Genomic DNA, 25,448 nt, shown 5'->3' on the forward strand with positions numbered 1-25,448 from the left:
AGGTGTTGAGCTACAACCAGAGTAGCGTAGTAGGCAGAGTTGTATACTGTTGTACTACGGATCAATAGATGAATATTTAATTGGTGTAAGGCCACAAATAGCACCGGTGAGCCATTTAAACCCATCTGGTCGACTATTAGATAAGGGTTGCTTGCTTTTAGCAGCTAAGAAGCCTCCTGCCTTTTGGAACTTTGGAAGATAGTGTCTTCATTTTTCCAAGCTGATTCATAGTTTTTTTGCACTATTTTTATCTTAGTTAAAGCGTTTGTTTCCTCGATTTTTTCCCCTTTCCAATCTCTGATTCATAGATATTTCGATTTTCCTTGTATTTTTGTACTGTGTAATCTATATAGGGCAACCATTACTCAAACTTGAACCTATATATGAATCGGGTGTTCGATACTTCATATTGCTTAAGTATTTCTAAAGGTGCGTACAGATTTACGCGCCGCGAACATGAGCAATTCAATTTTAATCAGCTGATGCCAAGCTTTTTATATCTGTATCTTACCGTTTCTGTAAAAATACAGATATAGTCAGCTGATTAAAAGTGAATTGCTCATGTTCGCGGCGCGTATATCTGTACGTACCTTGATGGATTAGAAAATATCACTTCTCAATATTCTAGTACAAATCTCCGAATATCATTGATAGAGTTGGAAAAACGGCTTCGGTTATTAAATTTGCTCAAGTATGCTTTTTTCAACTCCACAATTTTCTTCCTTGCCTTCCATGATAACTAAAATCATCAAACAATTATGTATTATTCAACTGATATCCTCTTTTACTTACCTGGCGTGGGGGTTACCGTGATCAAGAAGGGTTCCCCCAGGGCGAGGCCTTGTCATTGCACTGCGACTTGGTTGACCCCTGCGAATGCCCCAAATGTGGGCATCTCGGGCGCACAATTTTTGGTACTAATATCCTCGTCTGTGTGTGTAACTTGGTCAGAGTGTACAGTTTATAGCCTTCAAACTATGTATGTTGAATGTACCAACTATGGGAAAATTCGAAATTGGAACTTCTTCAGAGGACAATTATTTTGTTCCACTTTTAGAATAGCGTGTTGTTATCGGGGTCATGTTTTTCGGAATCACATTCTGTATACTATATATTATATCACTATCTCCCACCACCAATAACACAGATTAATTAATGTGTGCTTCCACTAAAGTAATGTTTTTTTCGTATAATAACTTTCAATTGCAAAGTATATCATAAAAACTGGGAGCATGCTGCTGTAAGTTATGTCCCAAAATATCCCAAAAATTCTAGAAGGAGTATGATAAGAGTCTCATTTTGGTAATTCCAATATTTTTGATCCAATTTCGCAATGACATCTTTTTAAATTTCTTTATCTAACCTTAAATTCCATACCTTTCTAATTATACCATTCACAAGCATTCACAAGCGTTAATTATATAATTATTCATCTTTGAATTTCTTTATTCAATCTTCAATTCCATACCCATCTTATTTCGACCAGTAACAAACGTTCCCTCACCTGCGGTTTGTATAACTACTGTATATGTGTACTGTGTCATACGATTTGGATCCTCCTTAATACTTCTGATACGTTTTGAATGTCTGGCAATAAATACTAATTTTGAAGGCCCTGCCCTACTAACTGGAGCCGACTGAACATCATCGGTCATTCATAAAGCACAACAAATGACGGTGCTTCATCAATTTGCCGACTATCAGACAAGTTAGTTGCGTCGCGTCGCGATATTTGCATGCTACTATTGCAAACAGCTAACAGCAGCATCAGTTGAATCAGCAGCAGAATCTGCTAATGCTGCAGTAAGTGAGTTGTAGTAGCAGTGGTGGTGGTGGTGATTGATGTACTACTGTTATGGAATACAGTAGTAGAGTGAGTTGCCAGTAGTTGGAATGATCAATCGACTATAGAGAGCTTCGGAAACTTTGTTGATTGTGGTGAAGGATGAGGAGATGAGGAAGAGGATGAGAAGGATGAGGAGGAAGAGGAGGAAGAAGAAGAATGAGAAAAAAAGAAGAGGAGGTGAAGGATTGAGGAAGAGGATGAGGAAGATCATAATGATGATGAGGAAGAACAAGAAGAAGAGGTGAAGGAGAGTCAGAGGAGGATGAGAAAGAGAAATAGAAGTAGATGGAGAGGTGAAGGAGAGTAAGAGGAGGATGAGAAACATAAATAGAAGTAGAAGGAGAGGTGAAGGAAAGTAAGAGGAGGATGAGAAAGAGAAATAGAAGTAGAAGGAGAGGTGAAGGAGAGTAAGAGGAGGATGAGAAAGATAAATAGAAGTAGAAGGAGAGGTGAAGGAGAGTAAGAGTTGGATGAGAAAGAGAAATAGGAGAAGAGGTAAAAGTTGAATGGTTGAATGATGAGTAGAAGAAGGTAAATAAACATTTTATGTAGAGGAATCAGATGAAGAAGAATATCAAGAAGAGGTGATAATGATGACTAGAAGATAAGAGGTAGTGCTAGACAAATAAAATATAGAGGAGGAGGAAGAAGAAATAAAAAGGGTTCAGAATCGATAAAAAGGTTAAGAATCAGTTGGAAGGGTAGTACAAGCAGAAAACTGAAATGAGGATAAGAATGAGCAGAGGATTAGTAGAAAGAAGAGATTGTTGAGGGTGGTTGAGAACGACGTGAAGAAGAGAAGTCGAATTAGCAGCAAGGAAAAGTGTTGAATGAAGGAGAAAAAGATGATGTTATAAAGATGGAAATCCAGTGGAAAAGAATAATAGGTGGATTAGATTAGATCAGTAGAGTAGGAAGATAGAGGTGAGTTTGTAGAAGGAGTAGATTAGAAGATCGAGAGAAACAAGGGGAGAAAAGGATAAGGAAGTTGGTAGGAAATCGAGGTGATGTAGTGACGGACGAGGAAAATTATTGTATAACTAGTAGTTCTGTGAACATTAGACCTCACGCAGTATCTCATCCACAAGTACCTGATTGAAACTATAGACCTTATGGAAATACAGTAATAGACTGGCTTCTCCACACATCTGTGTAATCACTTGTCAGCAGATCTATGATGAATATCATTCAAGATGAAGGATCATTCTATAGTCTGATTTTTACTCTTATATTGGCGTAAGAAGGAGTCTCCTTTTTCCTTTTATATTATCCTTGAAATGCAAAATTTCCAAAAACCTTGTATATACGTCGACGCGCAATTAAAGAAGGTACATACCTGTCTAATTTCATGAAAATCTATCACCGCGTTTCGCTGTAAATGCGCAACATAATTATAAACATTTAAACATTAAGAGAAATTCCAAACCGTCGACTTGAATCTTAGACCTCACTTCGCTCGGTCAACTAAAGTGGGAGGTAGAAGAAGTAAGAACAGGTGGTACATAGAAATTTGTAGAGGAAAACTTTAGTTAACAAGGTTAATGGGTTTACTTTTATTTTGTTTATTCAGTCAATCAATTTTGTTTAAATGTTTGTATTACTTTTGTGTTTGTAGTAGAGGAAAGCTTTAGTTGACAAGGTTAATGGAGTTACTTTCATTTTGTTCATTCATTTAATCAATTTTGTGTAAATGTTTGTATTACGTTTGTAGAAGTCATAAATGACATGTACATGTGAAATAATAATATGATAGAGACTCCTGGAAGACTACTTTTCTGGTTGTCATAAATGTTGTCGTGTGTTTTTACAATGAGAGATGATAGTAAAGGAGGGAGAAAAGACGAGGAAGAATATGAAAATAAGGAGAAGAAGAGGAAGAAAAAACCGAGAAGTAAAAAGAGGAATTGAAGGATGAGGCAGAATTACTCAGTAGAAACTAATTATATAGAAAGTTTTTGAATTGATTGATTGATTTACTTAATTTATGCAGATTGCAATACATACAGGATGGATTTGCAATATATTTTTATGGATTTGGAGGGAATGAATTATTGTCATGTAGTCATTCCAAGTCTCAGTCATTCTTTTCTATAATAATAATAATCATCATCATCAATTTATTTGTTCACAGTGATCATACAAATAGAGTTGAATAACTCAAAATTAGAATAGCTTTTCAAAGTCCAGTTAAAGCCTGGAAGAGGGGGATAGAGAAGATGTGGATGTTTAAGAGATGGAAGAGATTGAGGATGTGATGAAGAGAAGGAGGATAAAAATATGAGTATTGATGAGTGAGAGGAGTATAGAGGAGGAGACAGTTTGGCAGAACGGAAGAAGACAGCTAGAACAATGAGTAGAGTCGCAAACATGTCAAGGGTAAAGTCGTTAACTGACTGCTGTAGATTGCAGCCATTGAGCAGAGGGTGTGGGTCATTGTAATAGTCGTACATATCTAGTCGTAAATACCGGCTTGCACTTGTTCAACTAGGAGGTATTTAGTAGTATTCTGCTTGTTGAATTCAGTTCAGAGCTTGTTGTGGAACTGTCTGGAGTTTGAAATGTAAAATGAGAGAGAATATGAGAGTATTATATGTTGAGAGGGAATATGAGAGTATTAAATGGGAGAGTATATTTGGATGCAATGTTGGTTGAAGCAATTAAGTTTATGCCACCGGTCGCTGATACTTTATGAGAAGTTATAAAATTGTCATCATTGTTGTGAATCTATGCTGACACATTATGACATTTGCCAGCTCTCTAGAATTGAGTTTGAGTTTTAAATGAAGAGGGTAGGAAACCTTGAAGTGTAGGTAGGGCTTAGACTAAATGAGCAGGTTTGAATAGGGTGGGAAGGGTGTTAAATATCTGTGTTAAGGGGTAGCAGTTGTTGAATCGTCGAATTCCAATAAAGAACTACTAGTACCCTTCTTGATTTCATTTAAGACATAAATTTAGATCACATAATAGTTATTTGTGCAACTAGTGCGCAAAGTTACAGTTTGCTGCACCGAAAGAAACGTTTACGCACGAGCCGTAGGCGAGGGCGGAATGGTGTCTTGATTGCAGCAGAGGAACTTTGCGCACGTATTTCACATTAAATTTTTCCTACAGTTACCATTGAATATGAGAAGTGGTTGATTATGGGTAAAATGATGGCTGAAATCCATCAAATGTTTTATCTGTATAATTTTGTTATTAATAACAACTTTAATTTATTTTAAATTTGATAATCCAATTGAAAATTAATAATCGATAATTTATTCAAATTGAAAATTAAATTAATCCAATTAATTTGGAAATTTGAATAATTTTGAGTAAATCTTAATTTCTAAATCATTTTTCAACCAATGAATTTATGAATGGAAAAATATTATTTGAAATAATGAATAATTAATAATATTCAAAATGTATTATTTAATGAGTTCTCATTTTTATTTATTTGAAAATCAGAAAAAATATAGATAGAACAAATTCGCATTAAAAATACACACCAACAATGTCAACAGCTGATTGGGATTGCTGCAAGATAATACGCTAAGTAATATTTTGCGCACTAGAGCGGAAAAGTGATTCTTTGCGTTCTGTAATCAGAGCAGGAATGGTCACTTTCCAAGGTAACTGTAGGAAAAGAATATTATTGAACAGAAATTGGTAGAATTGTTCCTAGTTGAATAAAAAAAATAAAATTCAAGATATAACTTAAACCTCATCTTTCAAGTATCCCTATACTTGAATGTTTTATTCTAGTTTGTTGAAAACTTGAAAGAATATTTCTACAGAAAGTATAGATTACATAATCTTTTTTTTGGCCAAAGAAGGATTTTCGCTGTTTATACTCTATTGAATTTCATCATGAAATTCAGGGGTGAAATTGGAATGTTCCGTGACATTCATTGAGATCTTTACTTGACTGATGAACATTATGCTGATACTATTACCAGTAAAATGAACACTAATCTTTCTAAGTTAGTGTATTCTAGTTTTCTAAGAGTAATTATTTACTTCTATACTTATTTAGTAAGTAACTTACTCTTAGTTTTCCAAGTACTTACTCATTTTTATGGTCCATCAAATTCATTATAATTTCTATTTGACTGACGATCATTATCCTGATGCTATTCTCATTATATTATTGAACAACGATTATACTAATCCAATACTGTTATGATCAATTATTGTGTCCGAATCTCAATATCATCCCAAATCTGTCCCAACTATAAAAATCATTTGTATATTGAAGGTGTTTTGACGGACAGACAGTAATATCATAGAGAAACAATAGCGTAAGTAGATATCGCATGGTATAGGGCATTTATGTCGCAACTTTTACTGTTATCTCAAGCCGATAGTCCTGTGAAGCTGTGTGACACTGGTAGTCTCTCATATTGTGTCGTTTATACACTCTCACCCCAACAAAACAGTAAAAATCTACAGTGATCGGCTTGAGATAACAGTAAAAGTTGCGACATAAATGCCCTATACCATGGGATGTCTACTTACGCTATTGTTTATTTTTGGTAATATCCTCTACCAACACCCGACCGGTTGTTAAGTCCACGTTATAATGGCAGTGAAGAAAGATATGAGAACAGCGTTACCGAACAGTGACAGCCTTGTCTTGTCACTGCCTTCTGTGTAGGATAGCTGGTACCGGTACGTTCTTGTTTAAATTGGTCAATTACATTCTATTCGTCAAGAAAATGTGTATTTAAATGATTAAATAATAAATCTTGAGATAAAATTTTTTGTTAAGAAATTATATTAATTTCTACACTGTTAAAAGACGATCTGGAAACGTTGCAGAGGTAGATAAGGATAGCGCTACCTGCTTTGTCAAAGGATAGCATCACCAATGTTATACAAATACTGCCATTATAACGTGGACGTCATTGTAGACTTCCCGTGTTGTCGCGGTTTCACGGTTGTGTGTGTGTGTGTGTGTGTGTGTGTGTGTGTGTGTGTGTGTGTGTGTGTGTGTGTGGTGGGACGGAAGTGCCTGGCGGAGTGTCACAGAAGAGGGGAAGGGACGCCGTCTACGGTTGCTAGGCAACCACAGTCTACTAGCCTGAGGGGAGTCAAGCTGGCTCAACTGAACAGTGAACACTGAAGATCATCTACACACCGACACCCACAATAGGCTATCAAGCCTGTTGTGAGATTCACTGAATACTGTCAGAGAGAATGGAGTAAATGGAGAAGTGATTGTAAATGGAATTGAAATAAGAAATAATAGTAAAAGCTGAAGGAAAAGATGAAAGAAAAGTAGTGATTATAGTGAATTTTAAAGGGCCGGAAAGGAAAAAACATTGAATGTTAGAAGTATGAGGATGGAAGTGAATGGAGAAATTATTGTGAATGAAATTGTAAGGTATAGAAGGAAGAATAGTAAGAGCAGACAGGAAAATGAGGAAAAGATGGAAAGATGGTTAATAGAGTGAATTTTAAAGGGGCAAAGAGGGAAAGCATTGAACTCTAGAAGGAAGATAATAGAACAGATGCAAGCAATAGGTAATGGAAGAGTAGCTAACAAGGAAGAAGATTGAACCAAAGAATATATAAATATTCCTATCCTCTGGTTGGAGCAACATAAAAAGAAAAGAGGGAGGACACGTAGTAATAGAAAGAAAAGAATAGCACGTAAAAGACACAAGATGCAGAAAAAAAACTATTGAGAATTCAAATTGAAAAACTATTCATTATTTACAAACACTGTAAACTTGATCATATGATAGTATAAAAAACTCATTAAATAGCTAATTAATAGATGGAAAAAATGACTAGGTTTCTCTTATTTCTTTTCTCTATTCTTCTAAACGTCATCTAATTCATCTCTTTCACTTGTTAAACCAACTCAAAATCTAAGACAATGTTGTCAAATAATACCTGTTCAATTAATCAATTTTGTTCTGGCATCCTGTCAAATCCTGACATACTGCTTTCCAATCCGGTTACTATCTGATTTCTTACACATTGACCTAATGATTGATCTCTCAATCTTCATGTAATACAGTGCTCAGGTATATATAATTATATACATGATACATTAATAAAGAATACCAACACTTCTAATTAAAAAGTTTTTCGATTTTAAGATAATTGGAAGGATTATTCTCAGCTAGCCCACGTTCTACACGTTCAGCCTTTGTAGTGATTCTACTAACAAATGATTGATTTCAGTTGATTTTGATATGGATCAGAATAGATGACGTGTAATGATCTAGATTTATTGTGATTTTAGATGATTTGGATATAGATCAGAATAGGTGTGACATGTAATGATCTAGAGATTTATTGTGACATTCACTTAAAAATGTCCTATATAATAAGAGCAATGCTTTCCATTCAGCCAATGCTGGCAGTTTGAATCTCATCATAGAGCGTTGATCGAAGAGAGGTGGGACGACTTATTGTCTGTTGGTGAAGTTTTATTGTTCGTCTAATAAGTTATCAGATTGGATCTGCCAAACCCCACTTGACCAAAGAAAGATGGAGAGATAGATATTGGAGTTCATTGTATAACCTATTGGGCGATTTGTATTGTGACTTCGCCCGGAGGAAATTTGTGTGGCTGGCTGGCCGCGTCTGTAATTAGTATTCGATCTGCAAAGAATTTTTTTTGGAAATGGAACTCGATTCTGTTTTGGCGCGTAGGCTAATTTCTTCTTTTTTGTTCGAAAAAATTGAACGCCGGAAGAAATTAATTAAATTCTGCAGGCCGATGGACTTTGAGAGAGATTGGCCTTGAACTTTGAGACTTAATTTTTATTTTCTGTCTGTGATGCGATTTGAAATCGAATCTGATTCGTATGGTTCTCAGCGTTGAATCGGTTTATAGGAGTCTTTGATGATTTTCCAATAGGCTGCTCATTCAATTTGTTGATCTCATGATGCATTTAGAGGTAAACTTGACGTGAGCCAAGTCCTGGTAAGTCCTGCCAAGTCCTCATCTTTGGGAAAACACCAATTGAGTGTAGTCGTTCCGTATATTGACTTTTGCAAAACTAATTACAGTCACTGTGATCCGTATTCTAGACCAATATTTACATGTGAACAAAAGTTTTACTAAACTTCACCAAAGTAACTGTTTTATATTTTACATAATCTGTCTCAATTACATTCAAGAACATCTGATAAACAGTCAGGGAATGATTCCCAAAACGAACCAATTTACCGATAAACCAATTTAACCAATTTAGTTCTGAACCAATTTACTTGTGAACAAAATTTTTACCAAAGCTTCACCAAAGCGAAGGTTAGCTTTCTTATATTCTCAAAATTTAATAATTACATTAATTCAAGAACATCTGATAAACAGGTAATGAGCGGAGTGATCCGTGGTCTAGTGGATAGAGTGCTTGCGTAGCAGCATAGAGATCCCGGGTTCAAACCCTCTCACAACCAAAAGTTTTTTAACCAGATCACTCCCGTGTTATCGGATGGGCACGTTAAACTGTCGGTCCCGGCTGAAGTATGACAGTCGTAAGGCCCATTGACGGCTCAAATTATATATTCAGGCGGTGGAACCTTCCCGCAAGGGACTCCCCACCAACAAAAGCCATACGAATTTACTTTTTACTTTTTTTTACTAGGTAATGAGTCCCAAAACAAAGAAACATGAAACGCGCACAAAAAATACAAATAAAAAATATTATGTGCAGGTTTCATCCCTTGAAATTTGACTAGAAAAGCGTTGATTGAGTCAATTTAAAAATAGGCTTTTCAAGTGACGAAATCACTTGAACTGAGTGGCGCTAGAGGTGGCCTAAATTTGATCAAAGCAAACAGAGCAAAGCGCTGTAAGAGGTTTTAAATTATACTATTATATTTTTCATTATATTTAGTACTTTTTCATTTTCATGCACTTTATTATTATATTATTGTGTTAGTATGCATAATATTCCCTCTTATTCCCACATCTTTTATACATTCATTACACAGAATTGTATTTGTATCGTTGTTACTCGGCCGTTGAGCTGCGTTTACACCAAAGTTATTAACAAAATGTTAATAACTTAATCCTAATAGATTCTAATAGATTGAACGGAACTTGACAAACACATATGTTTATCATGTGTATGATAAGTTATGTTCAATCTAAAATAATCTATAAGGATTAAGTTATTAACATTTTGTTAATAACTTTGGTGTAAACGCAGCTTTACTGTTACTCTATTCAAGTCTTTCGTACAGTCATTGTTATAGAATGTACAATACCTGCAAGCTGCAAGTTAACTGCACTTTTTGCTTCAGTCTTTTATACAAGTTTACTTACTGTGTATAACACTCTCGTTACCAACCTTATTCCATCTAGGTATCCTTCACTGTTGGGTCTTGGAGATTGGAGTTGTACATAACACAGGCATGACTCACCTCGCTTATAGGTGTCCCCTGCAGAGCTCTTGAGGTAGTAATAGAATAATTGATGGAATTCACTGTAATACAGGAGGCATGTGTAGAGAGGGTTGGGTGATGAAGAAGGGAGGGGCGCTGTCCCCTGTTGGCAGTAAGCGCCCCCCCCCTCACACAGTGCAGTCAAATATCCTCACAACAAACTAGACAGATGTCTGCTTCCCCAGTGAATCAGAGAAAAACAAACTACACCATTGAAGCTGCCACGCTGTCTCTCCCTTACCAATCACCACCCTTCAACCACTCATTTCCTATTTTATTTCCTTTTCCTTTTTAGTTTTCCTCCTTTTTTGTTCTATTTTTCTCCTTCTTCCTTGTTTCATCTTATTCTTGTTTCATCACTACCTCATGGTTGATGTTCTGAAAGTTTTGCCTAACCAACCTAAACCACAGTTCGTTTCCTATTTTTTTGCCTTTTACGTTTTAGTTTTCCTTCTTTTCTTTGCCATTTCTTTCTTCTTCTTCTTTCTTGCTTTATCTTATGCTTGTTATTCTACTACTTCATTGTTGCATTACGTTGTATTGTCTTGAAACTCTCCCTAATCAATCTCCACCCTTGAAACACTAATTTTCTACTTTACTTCCTGTGTTCTTCTTGAAGTTCTTCAAGAACTTCCCCTATTTCAGTTTCTCTTTCATGTTTCATGATCTTCCTTCCTGGTTCCTTTTGTGTCTCTTCCTCCTCTATACTATTGCCACTGTCACGTTGTCTTGATTCTTGAAGCTCAAACTTTAACCATTATTTTCGAAGTTTATTTTCTCAGTTCTCTTATTTCCTCTATTTCCTTCAACATTAATGTTTTTCTTGCACAATCATTCCATTTATCTCCTCTCACTCAAGCAGAACAGCATCTACCTTCTTATACTGTCTCATATTTTACTCGTTTTCCTACTCTATAGAAGTAAAACATTTATCTAGGAATGATTTCTTTCTCCTAGTTTATTCCGTTTTTTAGCTTGTTTCTGTCCTCGTTCCTCCCTAGTCTCTTATTTATTCACTTCAATTTCTATTCCATATTGTTCTACGTTTCTCAGTTTTCCTATTTCCTCCTTCTTTCTCCTCCAATTCCTTGTCTCTAATTCGTCTTTTCAGTTCCATTTTTTTTATGCGGCCCACATTCTTAAAGTTGCTTTTTCTCTTCTTGCTTCATTTTCTTCTGAATTTCTTTTCTTCATTCCGAAGTAATAATATTTTTCATTGACTTTTTCACTCTTCTCTATCATATATTTCCACTTTTCTGATCCTAAATTTTTTGTTGTTGTATACTTTAATTTTCATTTATTGCTTGTATGATATTCTCAACTACACATTAACTGTTACACGTGAATCTAAATTGCTTCCTTACTCATTCTCTTCCTTTTTCACGTTTTTCTCCTTCCTTTCTCGCATTTGTCATTCTTTTTCTTCTTCTCTTCTTCTTCTTCTTCTTCTTCTTCTTCTTCTTCTTCTTCTTCTTCTTCTCCATTTTTCTTCTTCTTCTTCTTCTTCTTCTTCTTCTTCTTCTTCTTCTTCTTCTTCTCTTCTTCTTCTTCTTCTTCTTCTTCTTCTTCTTCTTCTTCTTCTTCTGCTCTCCCTCTTCTTATTGTCTATCCCTTCCCTTTTTCTCTTTCTACTCCTTGTTTCTTTACTACGTTCTCTTTCTCACATTTTCCAATCCATTCCACTTCACTTCTCCAGTTCGTATCTCCTTGACTTCCTCCAACCAAACTTCTTCCTCATTCTTCGTACTTGAATATTCCCAATTGAGGCTGTCAGCCTGAATATAGTTTCCCGGTGTGGATATTGCCATCAAATATTCACAACATCTTCTGCAACTTTCACATTCGTATCGTCGTAAAAAAAGACACCTCTCTTTGCCCACCCTAATTCCCTCTCGTCTCTCTTTCTCTATCTTCCCCCAATTTTCTCTCTTCTCCAACTCCCTTTATCCTCACTTTTTACTTCTCCTTTTCTTTCTTCTTTTCTCTCAATTCCTATCTCAAACTTTCTTTCCTTATGTTGTATCTTTATTACTCTCAGTGCCCAAATCTCTACAACCCAAACCAGTGTACATGTTCCACAATTTCTCGTAAGCATTCCTGACTAGACGAGTCTGTTCGTGTGTGTGTCTGTTTTGGATGGTGGTGTTGGTTGTGGAGGATTGCCGAAATCGTGCCACTCGTAAACTTGTCACGATACGGACCGAAAAGGAAACGAGCTGCTAAGCTCTTTTCCAACAATAAAGAAGAGGCGAATAACGCACAGCTCTCTATTGCCTGCCTTGCGCTTACTTCACTACTGTCTTGCTTCCGATATAGCAGCTTAGCACAAATACTTTGATTCCTTTCTGATTTTCTCCTTCCTTCCTTCCTTCTTCTTTTCTTTTTTCTTGTTCTTCTCCTGTATTCTTTTTTCATCTTCATCTTCTCATCTTCTTCTTCTTTCTCTCTTAACCCTCCCCTCCTTCACCAACCATCTCCAGAGTAGATGATTGTTTACATGTTAATTCATTTTGACCTCACCAACACTCGCTTTTGGTTTTCTTCTCTCTGTCTTCTTCTTCTTCTTCCCCTTAATCTGTCTTTTTCCATTCTCTTCTTTTCCATCTTCCATTTCTTCTTCTTCTTCTTCTTCTTCTTCTTCTTCTTCTTCTTCTTCTTCTTCTTCTTCACTCCCCCCTTCTGTTGTCTTTTTTCATTTTCTTCTTTTCCATCTTCCATTTCTTCTTCTTCTTCACTTCTCCTCTTCACCTATTTGCATACCACCCGCAAAGTAGATGCTTCAATTTTTATTTGAACCTGAATAAAATTAGATAATTGCAAAAGAGGCCGTTGAAGTGAATTTATTTGATTTTGATCAAACAGTCAATTAATGTTAAGGCAACAACATTACTGCTCTTTCTTTGGTTAGCTTCTGATTGGTTGTATAATTTTATTTTTAAATATTTTTAATCACTCTTAAACAACTGTTATTCGCTTTCGCCATGATGGAAAAATTGCTGCTGTTTCATTGGTTAGCTTGTGATTGGTTGAATTTGTTCTCATTCAACTCTCATTAGCTGTTGCTATTAAGACGATATTTGCTCTCTAATTGGCTTCAGAGCCAATCACAAGCAAGCTGCGAAGCACAAACGAAGCTACTCTCTTGTTATTTTCAACTTTGCCGTCACATCTTAGTGCTGAACAGCCATACTGACTAAGGGTTGATAATAACCTAAAACTTCTTAATAAGTTAATTTCACAAAAATACACAAACTCTCATTTTGATAGGTGTGATCACTTTCGTTTTTTTTCGAAGAGTTGGAGGAAAAGACAACAACAGGTTTGAACAGGTTTATGAGTAATCGTGTCCTACCATAGTGGTGTTCTAGTAGTAAATGAAAGTACAGTGATCCAAATTCACCAGAGTAATTCATATTAATAAAGAATGCACGAACTGCATATCGTATATTGAAGGAAAAATCAAAGAGAAATTTAGTATGACGAAGATGAGAGAAATTGAAAGTAATTGGGATTGGAAATAAGTGTGTACTACATACAACTAAGTAATGTGTACTATACACAGAGAAATTGCAAGATTTACAAGAGAAATTGAGTACTTTGAATTAAGTGAGTTAGTATGTGAAAAACTCAGTACGTGCTATTGTTCTGAGTGGATTTTACTAGACTAGTTCACTGCAGTGGAAAGCAGTAGACGTGTAGATAATTATGGGGAATTGACGGAATATTCTAGTTTAGAGTTGTATTCAATTCAATATGCTTTTTAAAAATTATGTTGAAAACTTGATCGAAAGTGTTTGAGTTCATTGATCGAATACATTGATGAAGTACTCATTGATTGATTGATTGATTGATTGATTGAGTACTTTATGTAGATTACAATATATACTGGCTTATACACTTATATACAATAGCTTACAATACAGCAAAATTATAGATGAATTCACAAAATATAAATTAAGAAAATGATTATTGAGCTGTATATGATATGGAAAAAATCAATTTGTAATAACTATAGATAAAATAGATAATATTGTTATGCATCTACATAAATTGGCGGAGCTTTGGACATATCAATGTCCATTCTTCGGGAAGAGTATTCGAAGTATCCTTCCCACTAACTCTCTACCAAAACCAAACTCATTAAAAGTGAAACTGGAAATAAAATTTATCCAAAATATTGTAAGTGGTCTAATTCACATTCATCAAAATATATTATATGGATTTTACCTATGATTTTTCAGAACTGTTCATCACTGTTGTAGTGGGAAGGCCAATTCAATTAAAATAATAATATTTAGAAATAGCTATATTTCTAATAATTGTACTTAGCTCTCAAAAATTAGCGTTCATTATTGCATAGCTGCCAATAAAATGTACATACGACAATTAGAATCAACCAATAGAACATTGGATCGGAAAAAATATAAATTGATGTAGATATACAGGGCAGGTAAACATTGTTTCTAAAACTAAATGAATAAATCGTTACTGGGAGTAATGTCCATGTTTGAGATAATCGATAGTTCACGTAAAATCGAGATTTAGCAAAAATTCGTATTGAAAAGCCACACAATACTGCTGATATTGGAAAATATTTTTTTTCCAAACATTGTATCCGATTACATTGCGTCAAACATGCGGTATGACAATAATGTGATCGCCATTTCGGAATTTGATAAAATTTCAATAAATATTACCAAAAAAATCGACAAAAATAATGATAATGGCACGATTTCCGTGCCTGGCCTAGAAGAAAAGAAGAAGAAGAAGACGAGGAGTAGGAATGAGAAAAGACAAAGAGAGAGAAGAAGAAATTGGAAGAGATTGAAGTTGAAAGAAAGATATTGAGTTTTAGGAGGATTGGGGATGAGAAAGAGGAGAAAATAGATGGAATGAGAGAGAACTAGAAGCAGTAGATTCTTAATTATTTATTATAAAGGAAAGAAGAAGAAGAGGAAGTTGATGAACAAGAAAACGCAATGAATGAGGTGTATGAATAGAGTGATAAGGTCGAAGATGAAAAAGGAAGAGAACCAAAGGATGTGAAGACGGAAAACGGAGAGACGTAGAAGAAGAAGAAGACGAGGAAGAGGTAAACTAAGTAAAGGTTGAAGCGAAATACCTGCTTCGATATCTTAATCAGTATCTGGAAGTATCAGATTACTTTCTCGACATGGCTTACTTCTTGGCTGCAGTGTATGACATCCTTTCATCGGCTATCAAACCGGATCACTTGCTTGTTGCTTCCCTTTTTAATGCCCTTAAATTCTATCATCTCGTTTCTGCTTCTCCTCCTCCTCCTCCTCCTCTTCATCCTCCTCCACCTTCTCATCCTCCTCTTCCTCCTCATCCCATACACGTTCCATCATCCCATCACGTTGCTGCGAGATGGCAACCCAATTGATGCAGATTGAAGATTCACATCCCAACTGTCAGAATACCTACAAATTGGGATCAATACATCCTAGTCAACCGATGCAGACAATTTGTAGTGAATCTCAATCCAGTGAAGGTAATTCAAGCTTCAAGGCATCGAGAAATCTGTCTCATTTGCATGCTGTTTGACTCTGATTGAATTGGCATCGATGCTAAAGCGAGCGTTGCATCTTTTCAACTTTGTAACTTTGAGTTGGTTTTTGAATATTGTAGTGTTGTGATATTGATTGAAGATATAACTGGAAAGTCTTGAAAATTAGAAAAAATACTGAATCCTGCGTTCTTCAATCACTTCAAACACTTATAATTTGTAGCTCCTCTCGAACTTGCGTTGAAGATGGAAAATATCAGAACTAATTACATTATTGCAAAATTCGGACAACTATATTTTTTAAATCCAATGGAACATTTGTAGAATTATACGCCTGTATCTCTGTTTGTTATATCTCGGTTACAAGAAAAATCGTAAAGGTTCATTGAATGTTAGATTTTTGACAAATTTAGTTAGCTAGTTTAGAATGTTAGTTGCCATATTACATTTTGACGATTGAAAACTTTAAAACGGGGAGGTGGTAGCCTAAGCTGATCGTGGGCGAAATATTTTCTTCTTCTCCCTCTTCTTCTTCTTCTTCTTCTTCCTCTTCCTCCTCCATTTCCCCCTTCCCATCTATTCCTTCCACCCACCCTCTTTTCTGCTTTGAGTTGTAAGGAAAGAAACTGACCAAAATAGCTTCTGACTACAATCCAATTTCGAACGACTTCAGTGTTTTGAAAACCAGAAATCTTCGGTTCCCTACACTTATTTGTTTTTCCATGTTTTTTATTTTACAGTGTAAACATTTTTATAACGAATGAATCCGAATCTGCACATTACTCTCACGTTCTATATTTGAAAACCATAGTTGTTCCACGTGTTTAAATTGTTGATGGGAGAAAACATGTTTTAACAAGCGATACAAAGTATATTATAACTGCTAAAAAACACCTAATAACTCAAAACTCCTATCAAATAGTATTTGCTGATTAATAAATAAATTATGTCATAGTACCCTTCTGCTTTACAAACTTTTTTATATAAAACACAACTACATCAAGTTTTTCAATTTTAAGAGAAACTTGAAAATGTCGAAACCAGTTGTTGTGTTTACTGTAAGAAAGCTTTTAAAATATGATGCATAATTTTTCATCAATTAACAGATCAAGTAGCCCTATTCAAATACTTCATTAGAAAATATTTTCTAAAAAAAATCGTGGAGTATGAGACAGTAGACAACGTATTTACGACACAATACATTGAGTAACTTATCATTGAGTTGGATTAAAAAATGCTTGGAGAACAATAACGATAGCGATTTGATAGTTGTGGAAGAACAAAAAATATTTATATATTTGCACAGGTGCTGTGACGTCACATGCAAATGCACATTCGAGCATCTACAGTATTATAGTAACCACAACCGGAATATGATAAAGTAACGGATATTATTTAATATTGCAATGCATGAATTCAAGATTTAATGAATTTTTATCTTATGAATTATTTTATCTTATAGAATGACAAAAAAGGATGAAAAACGCTTAATAGACTTCCTATTTCGGACAAATTCAAATTTGGAACAAAATCATGAAAGATTAACTAGGAAAGAATATAATATAAGAAGATATTGGTTCAATAATCAGTATCATCTTGGAAAATCTGAAATTTGGATCATGTTTAATTTGAAAGATGTTCATATTCAATCAAGATGGGGGACCCCTTCTTGAAACGTACAGAAATAGTTCATTAGTTAGAGGTATAAATTTCAATACGACGATGACAATTTTCTCAAGCAAAAATACATTTTTTAGAAAATATTTTCATTATAAAGTTTAGGCAAATTTAATTGGAACCATATATCACAATATTATTTAAATTGTATTCTCTTTCACAATTAATTTTCAAGGTTCCATTACTTCCGCAAAAATGTATTTATTTATTCCACAATACGAAATTAATGATTGAGAGAGAAACAACAGGATAAATCCAAAACTTTTTCTCTCCCTAATTTTGAGAAAAATAGTTATGAACACACATTCATAAAGATCACAAAATTTATAATTTAAAATTAGTATGAGAACAGAGAAAGTATATTCTCAATGTTTCTGTATGTATTTTTATTGTTCGGTATGAGTGCTCCACCCACAATGGGCGTGTCTTGTATCAGCCAATGACAGCCTTCCTTCTTGATAGGTCAGCCAACTTCCAATCATAATTTCCAACTCAAATTTGATTGATAAATTTGTATCAACCGAAAGTAGTTCCTCGATTATCCAATAACTAAATGGTTTTGACAACTTTAAGGTAGTTTCTCTCATATCAGTATCAGCAAAGAGAAAATATAAGCTTAAGTCTACTTGTTTGTCTCCGGTGTCAGTGACTTGTACAGTGAAGATCTGATTCCTTTGTAATAGTTCAACTGCTATCAGTTGTCCATTTCCCATCAGTTAAAAATTCCTATCAGTTGTCAGGCCGGCCGAGGGAGTATGAATAGTCCCATTGGAACGTAATGGAATGATATTCTTACGGTGCCTGACACGTAAAAAAATACTGGTATGTGGTCCACTTTCATTCAATTTTTATATCTACCACAATATCACATTCACAACTACAAGGAAACATAAAACTTGTATTATATAAAATACAAACTATACGATTCTATTTTATCTACTCTTTTTATCAATTATTGCCTCTTCAGTATGAAAACTGGCACACAGGAATAAAATAGATTTCATTTCTCGTGGAATTTGTTCATCTGGGTTTCACCCACCTTAAACTTTTGCCAACAACGTAAATAAACAGTGCAATGAAATAAGTTTTCTAAACATCTGTGCAATTATTTACATGTATTGTACAAACTCTGGCTAGCGTTGCAAGTTGTACTCTATTTTCTTCTCAGTTTGTAACTGAAATTTATGTTATGTGTCGCAAACTTTACAATCCAAACTTGAACTTACCAAACTTGTCAAAAATACGGTGTAGTTCTGGGAGAACGGTTCGAATATGGAGATTTGGATTCTATTTGAGGCCAGAGTGTGATTGCACGGCTCGGTTGGGAGTTGGAAAGTGCATGGATATGAAATAGTTGGTGTTTTGTTTTGTTGGGTTGGCAGTGAGTTGAGGCAGCAGGCAAGTCACATGACTCACGAAACTTTACGATGAGGTTGAGCCTTCAGTGAGCCTTCACCCTTGCCTCGTCAACTGCAAGATGTAGCGCCAATATTTCGGACGTGAGTTAGGTGAAGTTTTCCCCTGCTTTGACTTTTATAATCCGTTGTGATTTTGTGAGAATTTCTTTCTCACTTATCTTACGTCTCTTACTTTACTCACATAGTCTCTTATTTTATTCAAACATTTTCTCAAGTTATGATTCTGAATATTTTTTTGTGTAGCCCTTACCAATTAATAGCAGGTAACCCGTGCTCCGCGAGGGTATAATCGAAAACTGAAAACTTGACCTACTGAAATCTTGAAGAATTCAAAATAGGCTTATAACCATCCTTGGTAAATTAAGAATCCATATGCAAAATTTCAAGATAATACAGTAGCTCAGACATGATGATGTCATTCGTCTGGCGATGAGTCATTCATGAATTTCCTATCTCGAACGTGTATAAGCCAATTCTTTCCTTTATTATATTAAGTAGAATATATGGATTATTCTGATTCCACAGCAAGTAAATAATTGCACTATTCTATTTACCTCTTTTTTATGTTCTCCATACTTTATAGAGAGGTCCACGTTATAATGGCAGTATTTGATAAACATAATAATTATTATTTATATTTGTCAAAGAACAGTTACAAATTTGCATTAGACAATGTCAGAGTATTTAAATGAAACATTACAATAATAAATTGGGTTCAAATCCCACTCAATACAAGAATTTGGGTTGCTATCCTTGTCTATCATTCGACAAAGCTGAAAGCGTTATCCTTATTTTGCTCCGCAACGATGCCAGATCTTTTTCCAACAATGTACAAATATGATTAATAAACAAAATATTCAATCTCAATTATGAAAATTTATTATTTAATAAGTGAAGAATATATTTGATAGGCAATGAATATTTTTGAAATGAATGAACAGTTAATGTACAGCCTAACTTTTACTCCATGGTCATAATTATTATATAATGATTACGGTATAATGTTTTGTGCAATAAATGAAATAAAATATTACATTGAATATACCATCAGTTATCTCCTATCAACGTGGATCTCACTGTAGGAAAGGAAGATTCTCGGTCATTCATCAACATGTTTTGGTTGAACGACTTTTCTAAAATTACAATCCACAACATTCTTTATTTATAAACAAAAAACTACTCACAGATTGTGAAAATCGATTTTCGTCGGCCGTTGACAATGAACACATTTATGAGGCATGATTGATGATTGATGGGCTGCCTGAATGGGAACCAATAGGGTAACCAATCACATGTGATGGAAAACAACAAGAAGCGAATTAGGCGCGCAAAACACGGAAGAATGAAATACAATATTTCAGAAGAGTGGAAGCGAGTGGATGTCTGACATTTCGGAAAATGTCAGGCGCACGCCATACTAATAAATCACCTGCTCTGCGCGCTCTCAACAATTTTCATTCTGGATAAAAATCATACTGATTCTTCTCGAAAACCAACAATGTCCTAGTTTGTTTACATTGGACACAGTATGTGATAGCATGTTATAATTTATCTAGGGATGATTGGTGGATTGCAATCGTAGGGGTTTTTCAATTTATGGCCAAAAGTTGATATAGTCTTGATAGAAATTACAATAATGACTGCATGATTTCACGAAAAGGGGAAGAAGAAGAAGAAGAAGAAGAAGAAGAAGAAGAAGAAGAAGAAGAAGAAGAAGAAGAAGAAGAAGAAGAAGATGATGATGATGAAGAAGAAGAAGAAGAAGAAGAAGAAGAAAATGAATATAATAATAATAATAATAATAATAATAATAATGATGATGATGATGATGATGACGATGATGGTGATGATGGTGATGATGATGATGATGATGATGATGATGATGATGATGATGATGATGATGATGATGGAAAATGAGAAGAAGAATAAGAATGATAATATTTATAAGAAGAGTCACGTATGCCAGAAAATAAACTAAGCGTTATACTATCCTTAAATCCTTCAATCCTTTTAAACCGTTGAATCCAATTCTAAAATTCCGATATTTCTATAAATGTTTTGTTCATTTGCAATGAAAATTAAGTGGAATGAATAGACTTGTTTTAATACATGAGAGATGAAATATAAATCTTTTAACCAATATATTTTATAATAAAAAATTGATTAGAACCAACAAGTCCCTAGACCCTAGAGTCGCAGACCCTATAGTCTCTAGTCCCTAGAGTTGCAGACCATTGATGAAAAGTAAATAAGAATAAGTGTACTGAGATAACATTCATTTCACTGTAGGCTTCTTTTGCTCTATTCCAACTGTTTTACTTTATGAAAATTAATTACAGAATGCTGAAACACGGTTCATGATGAAATCATCATCAAAATGTATCATCATTATTTTTTGTTTTTATTATCATCATTGTAAAGTGCAGTTGATGAATAATATTATTGAATTTTTCCACATTACTTTTCATAAGCCTCTTCTAATTTTTAAACCATTATTACCAGACTTCTATCACCATCACCACAATAACGAGGCTCATAATTCATGCAAGAACATACTTGAACGCGTGAGGAATAGGGTTGAGCGATGCGTAGGCAGCTGCACATTGTTCATGTATCTGGATCACTTGTCTGGAAAAGTACGGTGTGTTCTGTGTTGGTGCGTGTGTCTGTGTCAATCTGAATTTGGTAACGCAGTCATAAACAATCGCAATTGGAAACGCGATGCTTTAAAAAGGACATGTAATATGCGACCATAGAATTAAATAGGTAGAGGGCGACCTAGTATAACAGCAAGCAGGCACAGTTAGCAGTCAACGCGTCATTAGCTTTGTCAATTCAATTGTGGTTTTGATAAGTGGGCGGGGTACAACACATAGTTGGTTAACTGACGCCATATTGGTTTAGGCTGGCTAATTGGGCGCTTGAAAACAATTTCAGCAACTCGAAAATTCGGGGAAGAAATGAAAAAACAAAAATTTGTCAGATACTAACAAAGTTTGATTGGAATAATATATAAAATTGCAACATATTGCAAATTCCATAAATGATAATCTTAGGTAGAAAAAATATCTTTAATTTTAGTTGCAGTTTAATGGATATTTTGAGACATTTCTTCTTAGCCTACTTGATTCTTACGAAAGTCTAAAGAATTTTCCAAGCTAGTCTCTGAAGTCTTCAATATTTCTCTTGACCTGTTAGTCTGTCTATTTAGCCATTTATTGATTCAATTATATGCAATTTTTTGCTCAGAAACACTTGGAAACAAGATTTTCTTACTGTACATAGCCTACTGCATTGTACCTGCCTGTACATATTGTGTGTTCCTATCCATTATTACCATGTGTAGCTTAACACCGGAATTTGTAATTAATTCGGTAACATGCTTCGGAGGCGTTAGTTGAGGTGGTAATGTACTCCTCTGAATCCATTCCACGTGTTCCTTTGAGTTGATTGTTAAAGTTTCTTCACCGTGTTTCATTCAATTATTATTATCAGAACTGAACACTGAAAAACATCAATCTTTTATTTAGAGGGTGTCAGTTAGAAAAATATCGACATGACAGTCTGTCGATAAATTTGATCTCCCAGTATTTGATTTATGACCAGTGCTTTGCACAAGTCTCACTGATCTCCAGGTTCATCATCCGCTAATCTCATTTTGTTGGCTGTCCACTTTGATGTAGGTTGGTCGAATCAAAACTAATGTATAGTGAGATTCATGTTTAAAGTCAGTGGAAAGAAAGGACGGCATAGTTGTTTAGTTTATTCTTCCACCGCCTTCTATAGTAGATAGAATATGATAAAAGTAATCCCGGTATATCTTATTAAAATATAACCTGTTGATTCTCATTAATAATCAATTGTATCGGAAATATATCAAATTCACCAAGATAATATCATCTTTTCATGATAAATTTGGGCAACTGAGATTGGATATTGTTGTAGTTCGTTATATTTCTCAATAGCCTACTAATGTTTGGGTAAAAGTGGGAAGTTGGAAAAGGATAGAGCTAACTGCTTTGTCTAATGACAAAATAATAAGGATAGCAAACAAATGTTAATCAGGTGAGACATTGTAAAGTGAATCTCACTTGAATAACAACACATCTGAAAGCAAATAAAAATATACAACACATACCAAAAAAACCTAATCCAAGTACTGTGTTTTTCATATGAAATAATCCATATAATACATAATTATTATAAGAGCAGCAAAATAAAATTTATGAAATATCTGATCCACTTCATTTAATATTCAAAAACATTTATAAAATATCGAAAAAGTTTATGAAGTACAAAACAGTGAGTTGATGATGAGTTGGTGTTTGCAACAGTACATTATGATTAGTGGTCTTCTGATATTTCATATTAATTGTATAAAATTGAGAGTTTGAGTTGAATTTTAAGTCAATTTTTGTGATATGATTATTTGCTGAGATTGTCTTTCATATACGTGCCATTCCTATTAATTTGGTATTATATACAAAACAGTATGTTGATGAGTATTTACTTTCCATTCCTCTGTCATCTCCAATTTGGCCTGAACTTTACTGTTACTTCAATAATATTGGTCAACTAAATTCGTTTTAAGCGGACAGCGAGTGAAGTTCAAGGAGTTTTCATGTTTGCAGGCAGTTTCGTAACAACAATTCTAATTGGTGTCGTGGGTCTGGGGCGACCTGCCCCAATATACCCCCTTTCCTCTTGAAGGGGGGAGGGGGTTTTAGTTGCGTCCTTGACTTGTCAACTATTTTCGGTAGCTGCGAAACTCAAATTAGAAGCGTTTGGGTCGTGCCGCGAATGCTGCTCGCTATTTCCTCAATACGATTGTCTCTCTCACACTCTCTGCTTGTCTGTCCCTCTCTCTAACTCTTTACGTCTGTTAGATTCTTCTCTAGTACAGTATTTGCATCCTCTTCTCGTATCTGTGCCAAATTTGAGGAGCAATTAGACAAGCGATTTTCTTGTGACTTGTACCACCGCTGTTGCTTCATTCAGAAAATTTTGTCATTATTGGTCCATAACAATAACAAGTAGCTTTTTTTCTTGGAGAAAATTCAAATTGAACATTCAAAAAAACACAATATGAACATTTTCTGGAACATCAATCATATCACTAGATGTTTTGTTGAATTTTATTATTTATAATTCATCTATAATGCATCTCGGGATTTTACAGATTATTGTTCAATATTATGGTGTAGAATTTACCAATTTAGTATAAGGTGATTGAAAAAGGGAAGAAAAGTAAGTTTATTATTAAATTCAACTAATCCTGATTATTATAAAATTTATTCAATCTAATAGTGCACGCTAGTTCAAATTCAACTCCCACGATATTTTGACACGACATTATCTTTCCACTCCCATATTCGAGTATCTTAATTGAGGTTGCTTATTAATTTGTATGGTTACAGGTGGCATATATTAAACAGAGAAACCCTTATCGAAATTTACTGACTGTAAATAAGATTAGCTGAATGCTGTGATAGAACATTTTCATTTAATAATTAGCAATAGAAGTGACGAACTTAAGTGCAACAAAACCAAAGAAAATCTTTAAGTTTAATAATACGTTATTACCAGTATACGTGTGCTACATCCATCAACCTACCACCTCTATTATATCCTTCATCGACAATCTAGTGCAATTAAACTCAGACTGACTGTTATATATTCCTCCAAAACTTCAAAAAGTAACCTTATTTCATTCTGTTCAAACAATTTTTAAAAGTATTTACTATATAAAAGACTATCAAAATTTTTGCTGTGACATATTATTGAAGAAAAAATGACAATAACGATGTATATATTTTATACACAGCCTTTATCAATGAGTATGATGGAATTCAATCGTGGATATATCAACTGAAGATAATCAAAATACTAGAAATGGATATAATCAGTGAATATAGCAGTTTGTATCTAACAACATGATGGAGTCTGTTATTAGTAATCATAATGGATTGACTCTAAATAGGTATATGAACAGTATTTACTAAATAATTTAGTAGAAATTATGAAATTTTACAACTCAATCTGAACTCATTGAGTGGAACAGGCCAATTGAATGATAACTAGTCATACAGTATCAACTATCAACTACTGAAGAGTTTATCGATTGAAGGAGTTGATGAAATTTGACCTTTCCATTCTACATTAAGACAAAACTAAACACTAACTAGATACAGTACTAAACTCAATGCAAATTTATCAATAACAGTATTTACTCAATGACAGTAGAAAGTGATATAATATTGAAGCAAATCTTTATACTCTAGGCATATCGAAGAATAATTTTCAAAAATTATTGTAGTATACTAAACAGTATAAGTGCTATTTACTAACACAGTGTGATATTCCTAATGAAATTTGAAGAATAAATGAATATTGTGAAGCCAACTGTGAAACTTTCTAGCCTCCCATAAAGATAGGGATTTATTCTAAAGTTGAAAATTCTATCTGCGATATTCTGGTGCGTGTAGTTGCGCGTGTGTAAGTGTGCCGTGTGAGTGTGTGCTATGCAGAATAGCTGCATCAGCACTTTTGCGAGCGATTGCGATGGTGTGACGTCAGAGCATCATGGACG

At 34.5% G+C, this 25,448-nt stretch overlaps 1 protein-coding gene and 1 non-coding gene across 2 annotated transcripts in view; both read left to right on the forward strand.

Moving 5' to 3' along the window:
* The window catches only part of LOC111045203, a 296,666-nt gene that overhangs the window by 43,139 nt on the left and 228,079 nt on the right, over window positions 1-25,448 (forward strand). The gene's annotated exons all lie outside the window — the stretch shown is intronic.
* Window positions 785-945, forward strand: LOC120350745. Its single transcript, XR_005571013.1, has one exon. It is a non-coding gene; the product is annotated as a U1 spliceosomal RNA (small nuclear RNA).

Source organism: Nilaparvata lugens, chromosome 3 (genome assembly GCF_014356525.2).
Source record: "Nilaparvata lugens isolate BPH chromosome 3, ASM1435652v1, whole genome shotgun sequence".
Classification (NCBI taxonomy): Eukaryota; Metazoa; Arthropoda; class Insecta; order Hemiptera; family Delphacidae; genus Nilaparvata; species Nilaparvata lugens.